This window comes from Vicia villosa, linkage group LG4 (assembly GCF_029867415.1).
Source record: "Vicia villosa cultivar HV-30 ecotype Madison, WI linkage group LG4, Vvil1.0, whole genome shotgun sequence".
Taxonomy (NCBI): Eukaryota; Viridiplantae; Streptophyta; class Magnoliopsida; order Fabales; family Fabaceae; genus Vicia; species Vicia villosa.
In genome coordinates, this window is record NC_081183.1 from 147,392,578 (window position 1) to 147,400,966 (window position 8,389).

An 8,389-nucleotide genomic window follows, 5' to 3' on the forward strand; every position below is an offset into this window, starting at 1 on the left:
ATACAAGTAGTTGGAATATTATTGTCTATAAAATTCAATTATGTAATATTGGCAGTCAAATTATAATTTGATTATATAATAGATCGAATTGATTTGTCAAATGTAAATCAAAATGAAGACAAGAAGAATGTAAAAACAAACTATATTGGTCCAAATTTTTTTTTTTTTTCATAAGCAACTCTTGTGTTAAGATTAGGGGTACACCAACCCATATACAAAAAAAGAAAGAAAATCTAATCTACATTACACCGAAATCTCACACATAATAACGGGTTTTTAAACCACTCATAAAAATGAAGAACTATTCAACGCCTGCAATAAAAACAATGAATCACAATTTAAAAAAAAATCATAACAGAAAAAAATCTACGTGTGAATCTCTTATTCAGACTAAAATAGGGAGAAAAACAATATAGAAGGAAAATTGACATGCAAATCATCATATAAGCATTACAAACGAAACATATATATTAGGCAAAGTGACAAAAACTATGTATCTTATTTTCAAACTGATGTTTTGTGAGTGATCTATAATGGACCAAGTAAAAACCTTAGCTGTTTAATGTGTATTATTAAAAAAATATTAAATTAGTTAAAAAATTATAGAAAAGAAAATGTGAAATCCATGTGAAAATGAGAAAGAATATGGATAGGACATTTCTATGTCTCAATGGAAAAAAAAAAAAGAGACAAATATTGACCAAAACATAAAAAGTATTAAAATTTAAGGAGTCAATATAACTATCCAAAAAAAAATAAAAATAAAAAATAAATATAAACATACTCCATCATGTCTCACACATTAACAAACAATGTTTTACATCAGTTACAAAAATAGTTACTCTCTTTATTTTCTTAAAGTAATAAAAAAAAGTAATTATATTGTTAAAACTTTCTTTTGTAAAAATTGTCTTCAATTACATATCATAAACATAAAATTAGAAAAATCACTAACTCAACGAATTAATTTACAAATCATATAGTCTTGGAATTAAAATGTTATCACAATTTGAAATAGTATTCAAAATTGTAAAATAAGTCGTGAATTTGATACATCAAAGCAAAAAATTGGTGTGAAATTCGAACACAAACACACTCATCCGACTTGGTTATGAGATTTTATGAAAAACTAATTATAGAATCGTGTTTTGTAGTGAAATTACACTTCTAATGGGGTATTCATTTGCTTGAAACAGTTAAGAATTGTGATTTTTTGGCTATTTTTGTGTCATTGAGTTCATGAGAGTTATTGAATAGATTTTTTGAAAATATTAATTAAATGTGTTTTCATGTAGTTAATGATTGATCTAGAGATTTAGAGATTTATGGATGTACAAGATGAACATGAAAATCTAGATTTTGATGTAAAAGATGAAGATTAAAGATTTTGATCTATGAGGTATACAGAGGATACACAGTAATGAGTGTGCACCATATAATCCTACGTAGCATTGACTAAGTCAACATGGAAAATTCCAAATCAACACTATGTGATTGGCCAAATTATTGACTTCACCAAAAAAATTAATTTGATGATTTCACCTTAGAATTTTTCTACGTATATTAGCGGTCTTTAATGTTTTGTTATTGTTTTTATAAGCAAATGATCGATAGTATCAATAAATCAAGCACAAGTCGTATTCAACTCATTTACAATGAGAAAACTCTTCTGACTATAATTGGAATTAGTAGATTCTTGACGTGCAAGCAAATGGATTAGAATACCAGTCCACCCCAACCTATACTTACTTGCACTACGCCAAATTTGTCTTTTAGCAGCGCATCTACGAAAGCGCTTTTAGGAAAAGCGCTGCTATAGACTTCGCTAAAAACAAAACAAAAAAACAAGTGAAAAAAGAACTGATAAAGAGGAGGGGGTACGAGAGCGCTTTTAGAAAGCGCTGCTATAGGGGGGTTTATGAAAGCGCTTTAACAAAAGCGCTGGTAAAGGGGGGGGGGTATGAAAGCGCTTTTTTAAAAGCGCTGGTAAAGGGGGGGGGGGGGGGTACGAGAGCGATTTTCTCCAAAGCGCTGTCTAAGCCCATTTAATTAAAACAAAAAAAAAAAAGAAATGCTTCAGTGGACATATTCATTATTCTATTTTTCACGAACACTTCTTCTCCTACGAAACTGAACTCAAACCGTTCTCTAACGTTTGCCTTCCTCCACTGTTCGCCGTCCTCCACCGTTCGTCGGCCTCCTCCGGCCGTCCTCCACCGTTCTTGTTGCACCTTGCCTGTTCTCCATCTCTCTCCATTATCTCTATCTCAAGGTAGATTCTATTGAATAATCCAATATTTTACTGACATTGTTAGGGTTTTAGTTGATATTGAGGGATGACATTGTTAGGGTTTTAGTTGATATTTTTAGATGACATTGTTAGGGTTTTAGTTGTTATTGTTAGATGACATTGTTAGGATTTTAGTTGATATGGTTTGTTAGTGCACATGCTAAGTGATGATGTTCATTTAGTGATGATGAAATTGCTTGTCTCTTGTTGCAAATATGAATGATAATAGTGCTCAAAGTTTTAATTGGATTGATGATGTTGTATTGTTGAAAGTTGATAATGATAGAGTTGTTAATGAAGGTGGTGTTGCTGAATTTTCAATGGAGTTAGTGTTATGGTTGGTTTGTGAATTTGAATTTGAATATGGTGAGAGTTCTTGATTTGAATCTTGTTGATAATTGTTGTCGGATAAACTAGATTCTTGAGCATGAGTTGTGTCGTGTTTCCATTTTTTTTACTTGCTAGAAATTGTTTAGAATTGCCTTGTGTGAAGGATTGATCATTAGAGTTGGATATAACATGCTTTGTGAAGGTGGTTGAGATTGTTTTGAACATAAATAATGCAGTTTTTTTATAGGTAGTTGTTGATGCATTTCATTATTATTTTGACTCATAGAAAGTGTATAAACTAGAGAAAATCATTGTGCATTTTGAGTTGAGATTCAATTGTTGATGTAATTTGGAACTTGAGTTGTTGGATGTTAATTGTGGCTCTTGATTTCTGGAAGTTTATTGCCTTATGCTTGTTTGTTCCTTTCCTTCTCAATTTGCAAGTTTGGTACGATACGCCGACTTTACGAAAAAATGTCATAACTCTTTGACCGTTGTGAGTTTTAATGCATATGATTAGTGTTTTCGGGTAGAACGATGCTTTTGAATCTAATGCTATGCTCAGTTTTCCATTTCATGCACTTTATTTTTGATTTTTGCTACTGTTTTGTTAATCGGCTTAAAAGTCTCGCTTCCGGTCGAAATTCGGTAAAAACCAATATTATTTTTTAGTTCAGTGGGACATTTGAATGTGACTATATGAGTTTGGTTCGTTTCCGATGACTTTTAATTTTTGCTCATTGTCATACCCCAAATTTGTCCTACCCTTAATTTTTTAACTGACTTAAGCATCGCATTCATCTGCATACCTCCATTAGGGCATTAACATGACCTCGCATTCACTCCTCAAATAAACATACACAAAGCATGGGATCATTTGTCATGGACTAGGGTTTATTTCCCTAGTTATTTGAATCGAGACTCTTTAATTAGGGTTTCGAGCTCGTGCACATCTCATCAAGTCCTTTTGATTACAATGATCATACAGTAGTTCAAGACTTTGACTCGCTCGGGTAGATTTCTTTTATTACAAGTGTTTGGTTGGATTTTAAAGGCCAAAGAATAAATGGATTGAGGTTCTTCATATGGTTGCTTGGAAAGGGGATATTGTCATGCAATTGAGTCCCTTGACTTAGGCCTTGAAAAGTTCTATCCCAAACGCGAGTGTGGCTTTCGATACATTGATGAAAAGAGACATATGGAGATTATATGCAAAATTGTAGACTTTTAGTCAAAGTCAACCACATGTGGTTGACTTTTTGGCCAAAGACCATATTAAACTACCCTGAGTTGCCGTCTCATTGATGCTGTACGATTCATTATTGCAAGATTGGAAAAGGATTGGGAATTCAAATAGAAGTCAACAATTGGAGAGGGTGCTCAGATTACATTCAAAGGCGCACAAGTTATATATTACAAAATACCAACACATGTTCATTACAAAATACCATTCACATCCATTCAAATCCCATACAAAATATGCTATGTCAAGAGGAAATACGCAAAATCAGTTACAAAGAATACAAGAAAATCAAGCTTTTGACCTACAGTTGACTTTTGGTCAACCGTTGACTTTTGGTCAAACAGTTGACTAAAGTCAACACCTATCCTCGCCCTATCCTATTTCCAAGTCAGATTCAGTTGTTTCCATCAAGCCATTGCTACTTCAGTTTCATGATATCACTTCCATATACACCAATCTTTATGTCTTGCTCATATCCAAAGTATGCCTCCAAATAACCATGAGTCAATATGCATGAGAGCCAAAACTGACACCAAAGCCTGCTGATACCTGCAAATCAAAAGCAGACCTGTACAAACATCAAAATACAAAACCATTCAGCAGGGCTAATCCAAACAAGTTCAACATGCTCACAATGATCCCTGTTGCAAAGCCTAGACATATGATCAAAACAATTTCAAAAGAAAGAAAGTTCACCGAATAGAAGTGCAAACGAGTTCGAGACAATATGGCAAATTCAGCATCGGTTCAGCACTGAAAAAAAGAAGCTATAAAATCAAATACACACATGTTCATATCTATGTACAGCCACTACAAATACATCCATGAAAAATGCATGCCTGCCAGAATCTCTAAACCCTTCCCATTGTTTTGTATATACCAATTAACCCTTTTTAACATAACCAATCTTCCACTAACTAACAGAAAATAACAAGAAAACCAAATCAGAACATACATCATTATCCAAAATCATATCAGTTCAAATCAATTCCTACATTCAAGATCATGTTCACGCTACTTAGAATTCAAACAAAAAATAAACAGTCCACACACAAAAACCAATTCACAATTACTCATCATACAATTCACATCAAGAAGTTCAATGCAAGTCAAAACCGGTTCAGATTTCAACACCATCATTCAGCATCATCACCATACATTAAATCAGCCCTGCAGCCATACACAAACACCTTCGAAAACTAACCACCATTCCCCTAACTAACTTTTCCTCACCTTCTAACAGTTTTCATTTCAACTGACTCAGTTTCTAACCGATTCCCTAACAGTTCTCTAACCACTTTCTAATAACCTAGGCAATTCTCAAACACCTAACCGATTTCTCTAACAGATTTCCTAACTACTAACCTATCCATTACAGAAACCTCACAACAAAATCAACCCTCCCCAACCACACTCCAATTCATCAGAAAATTGACAACAGAATTTCAAAACTAACTTCTAACAGAATGAGTAACCGCCCAAACTATTTGGTAACTAACTTGTCTCAATTCCTAACAACCTCTTAAATCCTATAACTGTCAACAACCACCAAAACAGAATATAACAACTCATTCTCAATCTCCAACTAACTTGAAACAGAAGTAACAAACTCCTAATCGCCCAATCCTCACCCTTCAATTTACAACCGAAAGTCAAAATCCAACGGCCCTCATCCTTCCCCCTCTAACTAACATTCACCTTCACTTCAACTATATAAACTGAACACCACTCTCTTCTTCTACACACACGCCATTTTTCACCTTCATTCTCCATCCAATTCCCATCTCCATCATCTTCCTTTTCAACTTCTTCACTCCTCCATCTTCAACCTCTCTCTCAATCTTCTCTGCAACTCTCCAACCTTCATCTTCTATCTCCTTCCATCCCCTCCAAATCCCAACCTCCTTCTACCATACGCTCACGCTTCGGAAGCCATTGGTGTTTCTCATTGAAACTCCAATCGGTTGAGCTTCAGCCACTCCCTCAACTCACATGCTCTCGCGTAGCAAACAACTATCTCTGCACTCAACAACTCATCAGCGACAACAACTCGCTCTCTCACGAATTCTCAATCAGAAGCTCATAAAGAATCGAGAAAAAGCAAAAGAAGAAGGAAGATATAGCAGAAGAGGAGTACACAGCGCAATAAACGAAAGAGAGAGGATAAGACTTATTTACCTGAGTTCGCGATGGTCGGGAATCTCCGCCACCGCACCGGAAGCTCAGGTCGACGTGACAGGTTCCGTTTAAGCATTCCTTAACTCCCGTATGTCCGTCTATAATTCTATCAGTACTCTGTATGCTTCAATTCCATGTAATTGCGTTTGAATGATGAAGCCCCAATTCTTAGGGTTTTCGATTTCCTTCCTCGATCCCGTTGAGTGAGGGAGATTAGTTGAAATCCAGGTTCATACTCGCGTTTAGGATTAGAGATAAAGTAGGATTCGAGTTTAAGTTTTGATGTTTGAAAAAGTTAGGGATGGTGGTTTACGGTGGCGCTTCGTCGCCGGAAATCGCACGAGGGAGAGAAGGTTAGGTTGAAAGGAAGCTGAAGGGTCACAAAGTGATATCCTAGTTCAAAACGCTGCGCTTTGTTAATCAGTTATTTTTAGCTAATTGAGTCTAATCTGAATAAAGTCCTGGTGGATCAACACAAATGCTATGGGCCGAATTTAGATTACACCCCCATCAGGCCCAGGCTATCAACATCTTTTGAGCGCCAGTTTACTGGCTACACCTCTATTTTCAACCTACACCCCCCTGTTTCTATTTTTTTACCACTAGAATCTAGATCTTAATTAGTTTTTTTACTACTTTCTTTTAGACATTAAAATTGCTAATCTTCTACCATCATTTTAGTGCTTAATACACATATTTTGTCATATAAAAAAACGTTCATAAAAAAATAGTAATTGAAGGCTATTTCTTTTAGTCTTTTTAATTGTTGCAATTCAAATTTTTCCATAAAAAGTCATATAAAAATAATAGTACTTTTAATTCATTTTTGTGCTATATTTTGACTTGTTCTATTTCATGCTCTTATGCTATTTTCATATACTCCATTTAGCGCTTTATTTTTCATGTGTCTTTTATTCCTAACCTTAGGTAGAAACCATGATAACATTAGGTAGAAATTCCCTTCATACTTAGGCTAGTTTCTTTTCCTTTTCAACCATAAAACATCTAAAAATATTCAAATAAAATCCCCTTTAAAAAACACAAAGAAAACACTTAAAACACTAATAATCAAAGTGAAAATTCTTAAAAAGGGAATGGAACCTTGAAACATCCCTTGCTTAAGGGAATGTTCGAGTGCTTGGATCTCCCTTGCTTAAGGGTCCCATTCAGGCGTAAGTTCCCACATTCTAAAAAACACAAACCAAAGAGTAACTCGAGTTTCCCTTGCTTAAGGGATTTCCTCGAAACGCTCAAAGTCTCTTTCTCATCTCTTTCTCTTAAGGGCACCGTTATCTCCACTCCATTGCATCCTAGGCGATCCCTTATGCAAGAGTGCGAGCGTTAACTCCGCCCAACTAAAAAACACAAAAACAAACGAAACTATGGAGCCGAACTACGGCGCTCTGATTCCTGAAAAGGATACGTAGGCATCAAGTCGCGGGGCTTGAACGAGCACATTTGTAAATATTTCCTTCTTTTCCCCGTATTTCTTCTGCATTCATTCGCATATAGACATAGACATAGTACACACCCTCTAGATAGAAACAAACATAGGTGGATACCATCGAGTACGATGGGCGCGAGGGGTGCTAATACCTTCCCCTTGCGCAACCGACTCCCGTACCTTGATTCTCTGGTCGCAAGACCTTGTTCCTTCCCTTTGTAGGTTTTCTGATATTCCTTTCCCTTATGGGATAAATATATTGGTGGCGACTCTGTTCATTTTTCGCGAGCGTGCGACACTCATTTCTTTGATTTTGTTGTATCTTATAGGGCTTCCGTGTAGTAGTATTGACTGACCCGAGTATTCTTCCTTGAACCATTTCTAAGATAACACTTTGGCCAACTGTAAGATATCCTTTACGGGCTTGGTTCCTCCCTTAAACACGTTTTCATTCCTAGATATCCATAATACCTAACAAACATGTGACCACTGATAGAGAGTAAAATTATATTATTTAGGTTAGTTTATTAGTTGCACTCTTATTATATTTTAGTTGGGCTTTTCAATTATCAATTATGTGGGCTTTTAGTATTTAAGCCTTTTGTTAGATTATCTAATAGTGATCTTATATAATGTAGTGTCTTTGACACATTTGAGATATCAAAGAAATCAAATGAAGTTTAATTTTTTCTAGTTAGTTTTTATTGTCTCTTTTATTTTACAGCGTTTCTCTAAGTTTGTTAGGGTTTAGATTTAGCTTCCTAACATTGGTGCTTTCATCTTTTGTACTCAATCCTTCCATGGCATATTCTTACTACAATCATCTATTTCCTTCTACATTCACTCACTCACGTTGTTCCACTACAACAACCATTTCTCCTCCACCATCCATAAACCCATATCC